Source organism: Peromyscus californicus, unplaced genomic scaffold, assembly GCF_007827085.1.
Source record: "Peromyscus californicus insignis strain IS unplaced genomic scaffold, ASM782708v3 Scaffold_4__1_contigs__length_199733344, whole genome shotgun sequence".
NCBI lineage: Eukaryota > Metazoa > Chordata > Mammalia > Rodentia > Cricetidae > Peromyscus > Peromyscus californicus.
The window spans coordinates 67,747,662-67,763,372 of NW_026294562.1; the positions used below are offsets into that span (position 1 = coordinate 67,747,662).

At 48.0% G+C, this 15,711-nt stretch overlaps 1 protein-coding gene across 1 annotated transcript in view; it reads right to left on the reverse strand.

The window, feature by feature from the left end:
* Nucleotides 1–6,586, reverse strand: part of Ptpre (protein tyrosine phosphatase receptor type E) — a 151,497-nt gene extending 144,911 nt beyond the window's left edge. Inside the window, exon 1 of the mRNA XM_052762233.1 lies at nucleotides 6,306–6,586. The gene's annotated coding sequence lies outside the window, so the exon portion shown is untranslated. The remainder of the gene's footprint in view (nucleotides 1–6,305) is intronic.
* Nucleotides 6,587–15,711: the final 9,125 nt, after the last annotated feature.

Consider the following 15,711-nt stretch of genomic DNA (forward strand, 5'->3'; position numbering starts at 1 on the left):
CATGCAGGCAGGTATCCAGCTTTGAGGTTGGTCTCTTTGAGTTGGAGAAGAGAGGAAGGTCAAAGCTGGCAGAGCTTCACAAGGTACCCGTGGCAGATAGGGCTTCCCTCTCTCCAGGCCCCACTCAGAGCGAGCATCTTGCTCTCCGCTCGGCACTTGGGCTTGTTGGGCTTGTTGGCCTTGAGTCAAGGTCAGGGCGTTGTGTGCAGAGAGCACACAGCCCTCCAAGCAAACTGATTAGAGACTGGCTGGAGAGACACAGCTTCGAAACTCCAGGTCCTTGGAGTGGGAGACAAAATAAAATGACACAGTCTGAAGGCCACTTATCATAATATACTGCAATCAAGCATCTATAAACAAGAATCCAAAAATCTAGTTGAGAGGGAAAAAATGGAACTAATTTTCTTCCGAGTACAAATGGTGACTAATGTCCAGCTGGAAGTATCCATATAGATCCAAGTCCTAACAAAAAATTATGTCCACTTCTCGACTAGAAACCCAACACCTGCCCCGAGGACAACATGACAGAGACCTGAATGCTCTCAAGCCCTTGGTTCAAGTGCTGAGGCCCCTGATCCTTCTGCAAGCATAAACCAAGTCTCTGCTCGTGTCCTCCACCATGCCAGAACCTTCATACCCGTGCCCATCTCCTGTTCTGAAGACTGGAATCACAGGGCTGTAAAGATGCTCAGTGGGTGTTTTCTGTGTAAGCATAACTACCTGAGTTCGGATCCCCAGCACCCATGTGAAAAGCCAATCGTGGTAGCACATACCTGTACCTTAGCACTGGGAGAGACAGAGACAAGGGCATCCTTGGGCTCAGTAGCCTGTCAATCTAGATGAAACAGTGGGCTCCAGGACAGTGAGAGGCCTTGGCTCAATCCACAAGATGGAAGGAGGCTGGGGAGATGGCTCAGTGGTTAAGAGCACTTGCCACTGTAGTAGAGACCCGGGTTCAGTTCCCAGCACTCAGTTGGGAGGTAGGTTCTGACCCCCTTTAACTCCAGTTCCAGGGAATCTGACCCGGTGGGCATCAAGCACCTATGCAGCACACATACAAAAAACATGTGGGCAAAGCACTCATGTGCATAATATAAAATCAGTAAGCATCTTTCTAAAAAAGGTGGAGAGAGGACACCAGGCAGCAACCTTTGGCCTCTACAGGTGCATATGTGGGTGAGTACACCTGCACATGGAGGGAGAGAGAGAGAGAGAGAGAGAGAGAGAGAGAGAGAGAGAGAGAGAGAGAGAGAGAGAGAGAGAAAGAGAGAGAGGAGGGAAGAGAAAGGGGGAAGGGAGTAGGAGAATCACACCTGCTCAGGATTACACCGAGGACCACATCCTTCTGATCCCACCATTCCACCTCAAATTGTTCGCCCAGAGCCCCAGTTTGTGTCATCTCCCCTGGGAAACAAAGACATGTCTGTTCTATTTGTGGCTGTGTTCCAGGCAGGGTGGCATGGCTGGAGAGCCCTCTGTACTTGGCCTCTTCCACCCTACCTGCGCAGCCTCATTGGGGCACCGGCTCTGTCTCCCTCGCCCATGCATCCCTTCACTTCACACCCCAACCATGCTGAGTCCCCCGGCACCCATACCCACGCAGATGCAGAATCCCACATCTGCTGCAGGAGCTCATGGCCAAGCTGTGATCCCCACACTGGACCTTCTAGGGGATCGGAGTCTGTGCTGCCCACACCCAGGCCAGAGGCCCAAACAAACTATCCAACCAACACTCCACTCTTCGCCCCAGACTACTAACACCTAAACACCTGCCTACAGCACAGTAGTTTTCCAGCCCAGCTAAGGATCAATTTTTGATTCAGTTTCCTTCCTCTTGATGGAGCGTCTATCTGTTTGGGGGAGAGAAAAACAAGGACTCCCTTTTGTTATTAATGCTTGACACCAATTCCATGACACACTAGATTAAATGTGTTCTTAGTTGTATTTAAAAGAGGTTTTGAAATAGACAACCATTCTTTAAAAATACTTTATCTGGCCTCTCCTTCATTTGGGAATCAATATAAAAGGATATATTCATTTGTTTTTCTGAATTATATTGCTAAGGGTTTTTATTTCATAAGCTTCACCAAACCCTTTGAAGTATTTATTTATGTAGCTGGAAGAAAGGGACCCACATTTCTGACAGAGAGCCAGATGCAGTGAGTGCAGAGGCTGTGAACCACATCAAAAGTCCCTGTGTGGCACACCTGGATGGGGTGGACCCCAATCGGTGAGATTTGGGGGACAGAGAAAAGAAAAGGAGGCTGGGTGGGTAATCCCCGAAGGAGGACTCTCCAGCCCGCATCCAGCAGCAGGTCCCACCATCTGCCTCTCCAGGAGAACTAGAAACATTTTATAAACCTATCACCTTAGGTGTGGTTTATAAATCCCAACCATCTGGAGGGCAGGTGGGATGTGATTAGGAGCTGCCCCATCCTTTGGAGGAAAGAATTGAGCTCAGAGGGTGTTGGGGGGGAGGGCATGCACAGTTTTACATTAGGGTTGCAAAGCTGACCTTATACCCAATTCCGCATGCTTCGTTCGGGGCTACACTGCCTTTTGGTGCTGGGGTTGCGTCCTTTCTGCCTGGCTTCATACCAGGCCTAGTTTAATTCAGGCCACACACCCAGGTTAATGTCCATAGCAAGCTGTATTTTTGCGTCACAGGTCACTAACACCAGAGTCAGCTGTGCATGATGAAGAATGGATTCCCTTCTGGTGCACAGGTAAGTGAAAGCTTTAAGATTACATTCTTAACTCATGCAAACTTTACATAATCGTTCAGCTCATCGTGCAAAAATTAAAGTTGCCTACTGTGTCACATTATATTGATTGGAACTAGTCTTCCAGGTAACACACGAAGAAAGACTTTATCTACTGCCATGGGTTTTGTTCATTCAAACCTCTGTGGGTCTGTGTGTTTGGGGGTGGTGCACATGCATGCATGTATGTATGTGAAGGCCGGAGGACAACCTTGAGTGTGGTTTCTCAAATTCCATCTGCCTTTTTTGAAACAAGGTCTCTCATTGGCCTGAAGCTCACCAAATAGGCTAGGCTACCTGACCAGCAAGCGCCAGAGATGGACGATGGACATGTCTCTGCTTCCCCAGAGCTGGGATTACAAGTGTACAGCACCACGCCTGGCCTGTTTTACATATGTTCTGGGGCTCGAACTCAGGTCCTCTTGTTTGTAAGGCCAACAGTTTTCCCACTGAGCCGTCTCCCTGGTCCCACAGTTTTTTAACACATACGATGTATATAGCATTAGTTATTTTAGGAAAACATATCTAGTTTCCTGGGTGCTGACCACATGCTTTCTAATTAATATACATCCTCTGCTGCAACCTCAGCAGCCATGCAAAGTAAAGATGGTCAGTCCACTCCTGAGAAATGAGCAGCGGGGTCTGAACTTGAGTCAATTAACCAAGACTACACCAGAGGCAGGATTTGAATCCAAGTCTTTACCCAAAGCCCATGGTCTCAGAGACACACCCCTTATTGACAGCCTGGTGGAGAAGCTGAACTGTTGAACCAATGGAAACCTAAAATAGACTCGAACAAGTAATTTAGGATAGGGCCAATTGTCCTTCCACGGAACCAAGAGGAAGAGGGATTACTCTCGGGCAGAGGGTCTAAGGAGGTCTGGGGGAGGCTAAGACACTGGGGTAAACTGAGCTGGAGGCTGAACACGCTCCATGTCCTGTGGTCTAGAAAGTAGGGGGCCTTCAGGAGAGACTAGGCCACAGCTCCATTCCCACGGCTCCATTCGCTAGAAGACAGCAAGCCAAAGATGACCTACATTGCACAGGACTTTCTCAAGTGACACTCAGGTGTTGAAGAGGCCCAGTGCTAGCGCTCTCCTAACAGCCACATTCACGTCTGTTTTGGAGCAGAGCCTCCCGGAGTGTGACTCAAACATCATAAATGAGAAAATGTATCAGTGAGGGAAGAGAGTGCATGCAGTTCTTGTTCCCTTACTGCTCCCAAACCTGCCTCCTTGGGAGGTCTTGTAGGGTTTCTTCAGTTCAGTATCCCCTTAAGATCTGGCCCTGCAGCTCCGGTATGGGCTGTTCTCTCTCTGTGATCCAATACACATCAATATACATTGTAACAGATGTCTATGTAAGCCATAGCCGCTCATTCACACAAGCATACATGCTCCAGAAACTGAACTCACAGCACCGTCCTAACATAAGCCCCAGGTCAGCACCCCTTTCTGAAGCAGGAAGGAAGCTAGTGTATTTTGAAGGATGAAGGAAGCGTTAGGGGAAGTTAGGGGGGACACAAAGGCACACCTTTGACTTGGGACATGATGCCTTAGGAGAAAGCATCAGGTGTACTGCAGAAGGTGCGTGCCTCAGCCTACAAATTTGCCTCTGACCAGCAGGGGATGGTTTCAATTAATGGCCTCCGTGGTGGAGCCATGAGGACTACGGAGGAGGCAGAGTCTGGTGCAGAAGCACAATTCAACCTCCTGAAATGGATTCATGCTCCTTCCCATACTGCCCTGAACTTCCTCAGGGCTAAAAGAGCTGCATGCAGGAACGCCTGGGGCTGAAGAGATCACTCCCAGGACAGAGTTTCAGGTCTTCCTCCAGGCTCCCTCAGAGGTCCACAGAGCTGCTGACTCCCCCCAGGAGTACTGCGGGGCCAAGTGTGACTGCAGAGCAGGAACAATGAGTTTCCAGCCTGAGAACCAATGGCCTACTCTGTTCTCTTGTGACCCCACAGGGGCTGCAGGAAGCATCCAAGGCCAGCACCTCCCTCAATGACCTTCAGGGCTGATTTGCCTGAGGGGTTCTGGATTATCGAATCTAGTTTATCCAATGACCTGGCCTTTCAGTGAGACAAATCGCTGCTACCAACTTCCAAAGTAAGAAACTGTTGGTTTGTGTTGAGGGGGTGATGATGAGTCACTGACAGCATTAATCCCAAGAAACGAGGACCTGAGCCCCCAGGTGGCATTCAGGAGGCCAGGGCCGGCTTGAGGACCTCTCCCTGACAGTGGGGACCTCACTCTCCCTGACAGTGGGGACCTCACTTTAGGCCAACCAATACCTGGCCTTTTGTTTCCCCGGCTCTTGAACTTGCACTGGGAGACCCCAGACTCCATCTACTGTCAAAAAGAGTTCTGTCCACTTTGTCCATATCCTGAAAGCTGAGCGACCTTGGCAACCACCAGCAACCACCAGCAACCCACTGTTTCACGCCCCCTTTAGTTTAGTGCCTCAGTTTTGGAAAGACACGCCCACCCTCCCTAATTCTCCAGCTCCACTTCAGCTAAACACAAATTTTTAAGCTGTAGGCAAAAAAACAAAAACATCGTTGCGAACAGGTCGGGACACTTTGGGTCACAAGTCTCCTACGTGCAAGGACATTACTGACAGAACAGAGACGCAGTAATTTCTAGAACACATGAGCATCATTTGCTGATCTTCCTTCAAATTCCCTGACACAGTCTAGACCACCTATTTTCTTTCCTTTAGTTTCTGAGGTTCTAACACTTACAGAGTCGTCGTAACTCAGTATAAACCAATAGTGTGATTCTGCAGGCATCGTGGTCTAACCTTTCTAGAAAGGCACTTCATGCCTAGAAGGAATTTAGGTCAGGTCCGGTCCTCGGTCCTTGGGCTTGGCTCTGCCTCATGACCCTGTGGGTCTCCCAGCCTTCCCCAGATGGTCCTGGGAAGCACCAAGATGGGTACCGCTGGCCTCTGGCTCCAGGACCTCCTCAGATCACCTCACGGACTGCAATTCTCAACGTCAGACCTGGGCTACCTGCCAGGTTTCCCCACCGCGACCCTGAATCCCCAGCTGACGCCTGCCTGGGAAGACACCGGGCCCCAAACCAGCCACTGGCATCCCCGCAGCGCCCCCGCTGCGCCGGGAGTTGGCGCAACTCGAGTCACTTTCTGGAAATGCTCCAGTCTCAGGCCCTGGGTGCTCAGCCCCCAACACACCGGTTGGCACCCCCTCCCGTTTCCACTGCGTTCACACGCGTCGCAGGGTCACTGTCACCCTCCTACGGTCACCACCCGCAGACACACGCCCTCCGCGTAGCTGATCACCGAGAACTGCCGAGGTGGTAGCTAAGTTGGTACTACGCCTTGGGCAGGTGGCCGGGGTCGCACCATCTCCAGTCGCTGGCACCCCGCGCACTAGGAGGGTGGCAAGGACCTAGCTCGGATGCAGCACGACCCGTCCCTCCCGAGACAGTGGCCCAGGCTGTCCCGGTTTGCTCAAGGTGCACGGCGTGCATGGCCACCTAGGGACTCACTGCCACCCGCCCACACCGCGCCACTCACCTCCCAGGGACCGGTGCTGTCGCGCCGATCGCGCCGCCGCGGCGACTCCGCATCTCCCGGGCGCCTGCCCGCCAAGCTCGGCTCCGGGGCGCCCGCTGTCCCCGCCGGCGCGAGGGAGGGTCGTGAGGACGCACGGGGGCACCGAGGTCCCCACGTCGCCGGCGAGTTCTCTCGGAGCCCGCAGCCCACAGCCCGCAGCCCCGCAGCCCTCAGTCCTCCAAAAGAGCAGGAAATCTGTCTGGCCAGGTCCGGCCGCCTCCAGCGCTGGGCTAGGTCTCCGGCTCCTGCTCCACGGCGGGGGCGGGGCCCTGGCGCTGCGAGGGGCGACGGCGACGCCTGGTGCCTGGCTCTGGGAGCGCACCGCGGGCGCCCGCCCTCCTGGGGCTTGTGTCCTCTACACTCGGAGGAGGCAGGCCAGTGCCCTCTCTGGGGAGCCCCTCTCCCGGCCCTCTGCCCAGACACAGGGAACCAGGGAGGGTCCCAAGGGGTGATGACACTCACACCAGCCGGAAAGAAAACTCAAGGTCCTTTCCTGTTCATGTTTAGCCTTGGTCCTGGACACCAGGAAGTAGCCTGGCTGGGATGCACTTTGCATCTGGTAAAGCAGGGCTGGGGCATCTGGTTAACAGGCCTGCTTCAGAGAAGTTGGCAGAGCTGGGAAATGTCCCAAACACTCCCTCCCAGAAAAGAGTGTGTAGGAGCCCCGTGGTGGGTGCTGGAGGGTGTACAATTAGTAAGAAATATCTGGCAAAATTAAACACAATGGGGCAGAGCACAGTACCTGATATGCTGCTCTAGGGACTTATTTCTTAGTGATTTCGCTTGGACTACAAAGGGAACTGCCAGCTTGACACAACTTAGAATTGAGTCTCAAGGGGGGATAATCTAGATCAGGTTGAGCTGCTGGCATGTCGGGGAGGGGGGGGCGTTGATTGTTAATTGATAAAGGAAATCTCAGCCAGTTGTGGGCAGCACCATTCCTTGGGACACAGGGGTTGGGGGTTCCTGAACAGTATTAGAGTGGGCTGGATGACAGCAGGCACGCAAGGATGTGTTTATTCTCTTCACTCTTGACTTTGGGTGGATGACAAGAAAGAGGTGTGTAGGGGTGTTACCTCACCTGGCATCTTATTGTTGTTAGTTAAACTGACTTACAAGGTGACAATTTCAAAGAGCCAGCTGTCAATGCTTAAGTCAGTTGGGATCTCTCTGGGACAGAGGTATAGACCGGAAGCCTGAAGAGCTGTGGACCCCTCCAGAGTGCTAAGAATGCTCTTCCCTTCCCATGGTGCGGAAACACAAGCTCATCCTCCCTTCTCTTCCCCATACACCTCAGTCCCTGAGGATCTAAGACTTTTCCTTCTTTTCCTGCCTCACTCACTCCTGCTCCAGGGGCCTTCTCCAGAGCTGTAATAGCATCCATGTGCACATCACTCAGAAACATGCAGCCTTCCAGACACCTGCAAGCTCACTTCTTCAAGCATCTTCTTTTTGTTTTTTGTTTGTTTGGTTTTGTTTTTCGACACATGGTTTCTCTGCGTAGCTTTGCACCTTTCCTGAAATTCACTCTGTAGCCCAGGCTGGCCTCGAACTCACAGAGATCCACTTTCTTCTGCCAGTTCAGCTCCAGCTCTTGCTCTTGGTTTCTGGACCTTTACTCTGCCTCTAATTCATCTCCAAGTCTAACTCCTACCTGACATCTTTGTGCATCTTGAATGCAGCCCCTTCTCTCCCTCTCTGTGCTTGCCTCAACTGTGACAGCATTGCCCTCCGATTTCAGACCCCCTGCTTAAAAGCCCCCACTTCATAAAATCTTGATGGCAGTGAGGCTGTGCCCAACTTGCCCAGTGGCACCTAAACCCCTGCTCATCTAATGCAGCCATAGCTCCTCTTTCTCAGAGCTTGAGAAAAACGCCTTCCTGTCTGGGCCCCTCCTCTCTTGCTACCTTCCTACCAATTGTCTTCCCAATGGCCTCACACCCCTCTTCTCTCACAAGCCCTCATCACTGACATCACTACTGAATTTGGGTTGGTTTGTTGGTTGGTTTTGATCTTTTGTTTTGTTTTGAGACAGGGTCTTACTATGTAGCTCTGGCTGACCTGAAACTCACTATGTAGACCAGGCTGGTCTTGAACTCGCAGAGATCCTCCTGCCTCAGCCTCCCAAATGCTGGGATTAAAGGCATGAGCCACCACACCCAGCATTGTTTGCTCTTTTGGTGTCTGTCATTGCTCTCTTCCTTTGCCCTAGGACCGGAAGTGTCTTCAGCCCAAGCTGTGCCTGTCTCTGTCTTTTACTCCTACAACATGAGACATACTCAGCAGCCAGGACATGCAGTGAACATGTGGACTGCCAGAGCAAAGGAGGACAGGCCCCAGCAGGCAGCAGCAGGCAGCCTTGTTACCTGCTCAGAGCCCAGTGGGTCAGGTGGCTCCCTCCTGAGTATGCCCTCAGGGAACAGCCCAGATTGGGTGTGGTGGCCAAATGGCTCAATGACGTCACCCAGCTCTGGATTTTATTGTCGTTAGAGCTGCAAGGCCAAGCTAAAGTTAGAGGTGGTGAGGGTTTTGAAGCCCTGATATGCTTGTTAACACTGCAGGGGTGGGGAGGCAGAGACTGATAGCCACCAAGAGGGGAATGTGTTACCTTAGTCAGACATCTGCTGTTGGAATGTGACAGCCTTGAGAACAGGATGAGAAGGCAGATGGCTCTTCTTTCCCAGTAATATCTGCCCTGTTGGACCCCAAATGTTAATCTAGGAATTAAGTGGTACTCCCTAGCATCTTCTGAAGTCTACAGACATTCTGTCATTCAGACACATGTTACCCTTCATTATCTTTGCTCCTCATTTGGGCTCATGGCTCCTATTAGCATCAACTAATTCCTTCCCTTCATCCTAGACTACAAGGACCTCATGCCATGCCAAATGTCCCATCACTCCTGTGTACCTGAGCCATAGTCCCTCTCTAACCATAGACTCCTCTGCCTCACTGAGCCCCTCTGAGGCCTCCCATGTACCCTTCTGCCTCCTGAGTTCTCCTCCATATCTGGCTGTGCCACTTTTCCCTTGAAACAGTACCTTCCATGTAGGATTCCCGAAACTGTATCATCACCAGACCATGTGTTCTGTGTTCCATTGCACTCAAGGACTTGACTCCTCAGTTTCTCTTGAGTAACTGTCTTAGTTAGGGTTTCTATTGCTGTGAAGAAACACCACGACATAGCAACTCTTATAAAGGGGAATATTTAATTGAGACTGGCTTACAGTTTTAGAGGTTTAGTCCATTATCATCATGGTGGAATATGGTGGCATGCAAGCATATGCATGATGTTGGAGAAGGAGCTGAAAGTTCTACATCTTGTTCCATAGGCAACAGGAAGTGAACTGTCTACCACACTGGGCATAGCTTAAGCATATAAGACCTCAAAGCCCACCCCCACGGTGATACCCTTCCTTCAACCAGGCCACACCTACTCCAATAAGACCACACATCCTAATAGTGACACTTTCTATAAGCCAAACACTTGAACACATGAATCCATGGGCACCATACCTATCCAAATCACCACATTCCACTCCCTGACTCCCATAGGCTTGTAACCACAACATAATGTAAAATGCATTTAGTCCAACTTCAAAAGTCCCCACAGCCAGGTGGTATTGGCACATGCCTTTAATCCCAGCACTCAGGAGGCAGAGCCAGGCAGATCTCTGTGAGTTCAAGGCCAGCCTGGTCTATGGAGCAAGATCCAGGACAGGCATCAAAACTACACAGAGAAACACTGTCTCAAAAAACAAAACAAAACAAAACAAAACAAAACAAAAAAATCACAAGTCCCCATAGTCTATCACAGACGCAACAATGTTTAAATGTCCAAAGTTCAAAGTCTCTTATGAGATTTATGCAATCTCTTATCTGCAATTTCTTATAAAGTGAACATAAAAAAGCATATCACATTCTTCTAACATATAATGGTACAGGATATACATTATCATTCCTAAATAGAGGAAAGGAGGATAGTGAGGAAATACTGGACCAAAACAAGATCAAAACCCAGCTGGGCAAACTCCAAACTCCACATCTCCATATCTGATGTCAAAGCACTCTTCAGATCTCCGACTCCTTTCTTCTTTGTTGACTGCAACACATCTCTTTCTCTTGGGCTGGTTCCACTCCCTGTTAGCAGCTCTCTTTGGAAGGTATCCCATGGCTCTGGCATCTCCAACATCTTGGGCTCTCCATGGCAATCCAGGCTTCACCTTCACAGCTTCATGAAGTGGCCTCTCTGGGCCTCCATTCAGGGACACCCCTGACATATGCCTAGCTTTCCCAGCTTTCCTTAGTCATGGAGGAAGAGTACATAACCCCTTTCTTCTATCCTTGACTTTAAAGCTGGAACCACATGGCTGAAGCTGCCAAGTTCTGCTGCATGCTGGGCCTGGGACATGACCCCCTTGTTCAATTACATCTTCACCAGCTTTCTGTTTCTGATGGTTTCCTTCACTGCCTAAGCTTGACTGTTCTGGAACTTGCTCTGGAGACCAGGCTGGCCTCAAACTTGGATACCTGCATGCCTCTGCCTTCTTAGTGCTGGGATTAAAGGTGTGTACCACCACACCTGGCTCTAAGCTCTTCTTTAATTCCTTTTCACAGTTGGAAATGTATCTAGGTTGGATCTTGCCCTGAGGTCACCACTCCCTTCATTACATTTTTTAATCTGTTTATCTCCTTGAACACAGGACTTAGCTCCATTCCACTTCCTGGCACCCCTTTCCTCCTCAAATTGTACATTTTGTATTTTTCCTTTCTTAGCTTTCTCCTTTTCACTATAAATCTCCATTAGAGTTACCACGAATATCCACAGGACAGAGTCTACACTAGGCTCTTTTGAAATTTCTTCTGCCAATGGAATCAATCCAAATCTCTTCACTTTGCCTCAAGCAGACTCTTCAGACAAGTGCAAAAAGCAGCTACATTCTCCACCCAAATATCACAAGAACAATCTCTAGGCAACATACTGAAATTCTTCCCCTCTGAAATCTCTTGAGCCAGGCCCCCACAGTTCATAAATTCACACTCAGCACCACTGTCTGCCATTTCCTACTAGTCTGGCCCATTAAGCAGCACTTAAAGTGTTCAACTGCTTTTTTTAAATCCACAGGTCCAAGGCCCATATTCCTTCAAACAAAAGCATGGTCAGGCCTATCACAGAAATACCCCAGTCCCTGGTATCAACGTCTGTCTTAGGGTTTCTATTGCTGTGAAGAGACACAATGACCAAGTTAACTCCTATAAAGGAAAACACTTAATTTAGTGGCTCACTTACAATTCAGAGATTTAGTCCATTGTCATCATGGTAGCATGCATTGCAGACATGGCTCTGGAGAAGGAGCTGAGGGTTCTCACATCTTGACCCACAGGGAGTAGGAAGTGGTCTAAGATACTGGGTGTAGCTTGAGCATATATGAGACTTCAAAGCCCACCCTCACAGTGACACACTTCCTCCAACAAGGCCACGCCTCCTTATAGTGCCACTTCCTATAGGCCAAGCATTCAAACATGTGAGTCCATGGGGGCCATACCTAGTCAAACCACCACAGTAACTTTAAAAAAAAATTATTTTTTATGATTTAAAGAAATTGTGTATGTATGTGTGTCTATGTGTGAGTTACTTGCACTTGATTGTAGGTACCTGTGGAGTCTAGAAAAGCATGTTGTGTCTCTTGGAGCTAGAGTTACAGGCAGTTGTGATCTGCCCCATATGGGTGTTTAAAACAGAACTCAGGTCCTCTGCAAGAATAGCAAGCATTTCTCCAGCCCTGCAGTAACATTTTTGACATAGGGTCTCCTGTAGCCCAGGCTGACTTCAAACTTAATATTTAGCCAAGGATGGTTTTGAACTCCTGATCTTGCTAGAGTATAAGCATGTGCCACCAAGTCTGACTTTATGTAGTGTCAGTGAGGATCAAATCCAGAGCTTGGCATGCTGCACAAGCACTCTACCAACTGATCACATCCCCACCCCCTCTCCATAGTATCTTAGGCTTATCCAGATTGAAGGCTTCCATCTGAACTCAAATATTGTGGCCAGAAATCCTCCCTTGGAGGATAAGCAAAAAAGGGGTCAAATTGATGTTAAAAAAAAATCAAATAGAATTTACTTTTAAAAAATATTCAGAAAGATTAACATGAAATTACTTGACTTCAGGAGAAAAATTGGGCTCTAGTGATTGGCCACAGGTCATGACGAGACAGAGAGAGAGAGAGAGAGAGAGAGAGAAAGAGAACATCCACTGTTTGTGGTTTCATTCAGAGCCCATCCATATACAGAGGTGTGGTTCTTATGACCTCTAGAAGACATCAGAAGTTTTAATTTCTATTATCTCAATATTATTCCCTCTGCACCTCTTTTTATGAGTTAGGCCCAATACTAACAGTTCTTGCCCACTGAAATCAAAAGGACTGATTTTTTTGCAAGATGCCTCTCTACTTGCATAGAAAAAACAAACAAACAAAACCCAGAAAGTTACACACTAGTCTGTGTCCTCACAATATTTCAATTCATTTTTCTTGAGTTTCTTTTTTCTGATGAACTGTATACATACAATGATCGGATCACAAGGATGCAGTGTAGTGACTAGAGACAGGTACATAAGTAACATGCAAGTCCCTACCAAGATATTGACATTTCTGCCAAAGGGAGATAGCTCAGCTGGGAAAGTGCCTGTCCCACAAGCATGAGTACCTGAGTTGATTCATCACCCAGGTAAAAAGCCAGGGGTAGTGTGCAAGCTATTTATAATCCCATTACTGAGGGGGTGGAAACTACTGGATCCCTAGCGTTCCTTGGCTTGCTAGTCTAGCCAAATCAGTGAGGCTTAGGTACTAATGAGAGACTTTGTCTCAATAAAATAAGTCAGATGGCTCCTAAGAATCAACCCCCCCCCCCACACACACACGCTGACATTTTGGTTCCCTAACACACCCTTTCCTGTCCCTTTTCAGAAAATGATGCATCCCACAAGGACAGTCATTACTCTGATGATGTCTGTTACCACAGAGAATGTTGCCTGCTCTGGCTCTTTATAGGAATGTGATTAGATAGTATGTTATATATAGGCAGATGGCTCTTTCTAAACACTATGTTATTTCTAGTTTCTTTCACACAGCAAAATCTTTTTGAGATTCGCCCTTTACTGCCTATCCATGGTTAGGTAACACATATTTTTTCCTCTAGTTCTGTTTTCTGATTTTTCTCCTTATCACTGTTTGTAGAAATGTGATTTAGAATGTCTCACTGTGACTTTCTACCTTACTGATTGAAAGTAAAATATGTTTTTTTTTTCTTTAAATCAGAGTTGGGCTGGAGAGACAGATTAGTGGTTAAGAGCATTTTCTGCTCTTGCAGAGGACCCAGGTTCAGTTCTCAGCACCCATATGGCAGCTCACAAGGATACACAGCTCTATTACAAGGGCTCTGACTCCCTCCCTCTTCTGGCCTCCACCAGTACCAAGCATTCTGGTGACACATGAATGTACATACAAGCAAAACACTCACATACATAAAACAAAATAAGTAAATCTTATGCACTTTTTAACCAAAGTTGCAGATTTTTCAGAATTTACTTTTTCAAAAATGTTTTCCCTTCCTCCCACTTCTCAAATGCTGGAGATATGTACATGATATCTCCTAATGCTGTCTCTTGGGTCACTAAGCCAATGAGTTTAAATAGGTCTTTTTCAATTTTTAAGTTTATTCTTCTCTCGTATATTATATCCTGAGCACCCTTTCCCCTCCCACCTCTTCTCTTCGCCAGATCCACTCCCTGCTGTGACATGTGTCCACTGTCTTTCTCCTACGGTACTTTGTCTTCCGTCACGTCCGTTCATTGAACTTTTCATTCCAGATGCTATACTTTTAGATCGTAGAATTTTCGTTTGATAATTTTAAAAAATAATTTTTATTTCTCTGAAGAGGTTTCCTATTGTTCAAGCCTGCTTTTCTGTTGCTGTGGTAAACACAGAGACCAACGGGAGAGGAAAGAGCTTATTTCACCTTACAAGTTATGGTCCATAACTGTGGGAAGTAAAGCAGAAGCTCAAAGAAGGAACTGAAGCGGAAACCACGAAGGAACCCTGCCCCCTGGCTTGCTTTCTTTGGCTTGCTCAGATGCCTTTCTCACACAGCACAGATCTACTTGGGTAGGGATGACACCGCCCCCAGTGGGCGGGACTCTCCTGCACCAATTAGCAATCAAGAAAATGCCCCAAAGACGCGCCCACTAGTCAATCCAATGGAGGCAATTCCTGAACTGAGGTTCCCTCTTCCCAGGTGTGTCAAGTCGACAACTGAAGCTGATTGACACCTCTGTGCATTATATCACCTTTTCCTTTAAATCCTTGAACATTGTTATAATAGCATTGCTGATTCTTGTCTCCTGCTTTAAACATCTGTATTATCTTTGAGTGTGCGTCTATTGATGAGGGTGGGGAGGTAAGGATTCCGTGTTGTTTCCTGCCTTATTTTCATTTAACGGTAATGTTTGTAATTTCTTGTTGTTGCCTGCAGGCAACGCTCTTGAGTGTTCTAGATGACTTTAAGCTTTGCTAGGATGTGTCTGTAGAAACTCTTCCTCTAGGGATAAGGCAGCTCAGGCTTAAGGAACAGTCAGTCTATTCTGCTTCCTGGCCTGAATGACTGAAGCATCCGCCAAGAGTTTTATGCCCTGGTTGACTGGATCTTTGGAGAGTTACAGCACTGTCCAACCTCTGGAACCTTCTGGAGGCTCACAGCCCTGACATGATGTTTCACAGCTGGCCTTAGAGTCTCACCCTCCTGTTAATGTGCAGCAGAGTCTTCAACAGAAGCTGTAAGGGTGTTAGAATGGCTTCTTGAGCAGCATTTATTCATAACTGGAACTTTGCTCAATACTCTCCAAATGCCCCAGAAGCCACAACCTCGATTTCAGTTCTCCAGCCAGATACAAATGTCCTCCTGCTTCTGCTTCCCTTTAGCAACAGTTTAAGGTCCCCGGGCAGTGGGGGAGGAGGGGCTAATGTGGTGATTTGATCTATCTATCTATCTATCTATCTATCTATCTATCTATCTATCTACCTACCTATCATCTATCTACCTATGTAGTGACAGAAGTGTAGCATCCATTACCCTGTCCTGGATATAGCCAAATGCCTACCTTGCATTTTGCATTTTAATACCTGTCTGATTATTTCATAATTATCTGTTTGTTTCTCTTTCCCACAGAAGTGAAGTGGCTGAGTCTAGTGATTTGTTCATCTTCAATCTCTTTTCTATCCTTATGAGAAGAGAATCCTCATCCCACAGGTAAGCAGGTTATTTAAGAGAAGCATGGGTTTCTGATGTGCATATGGTATGCTCTGTAAT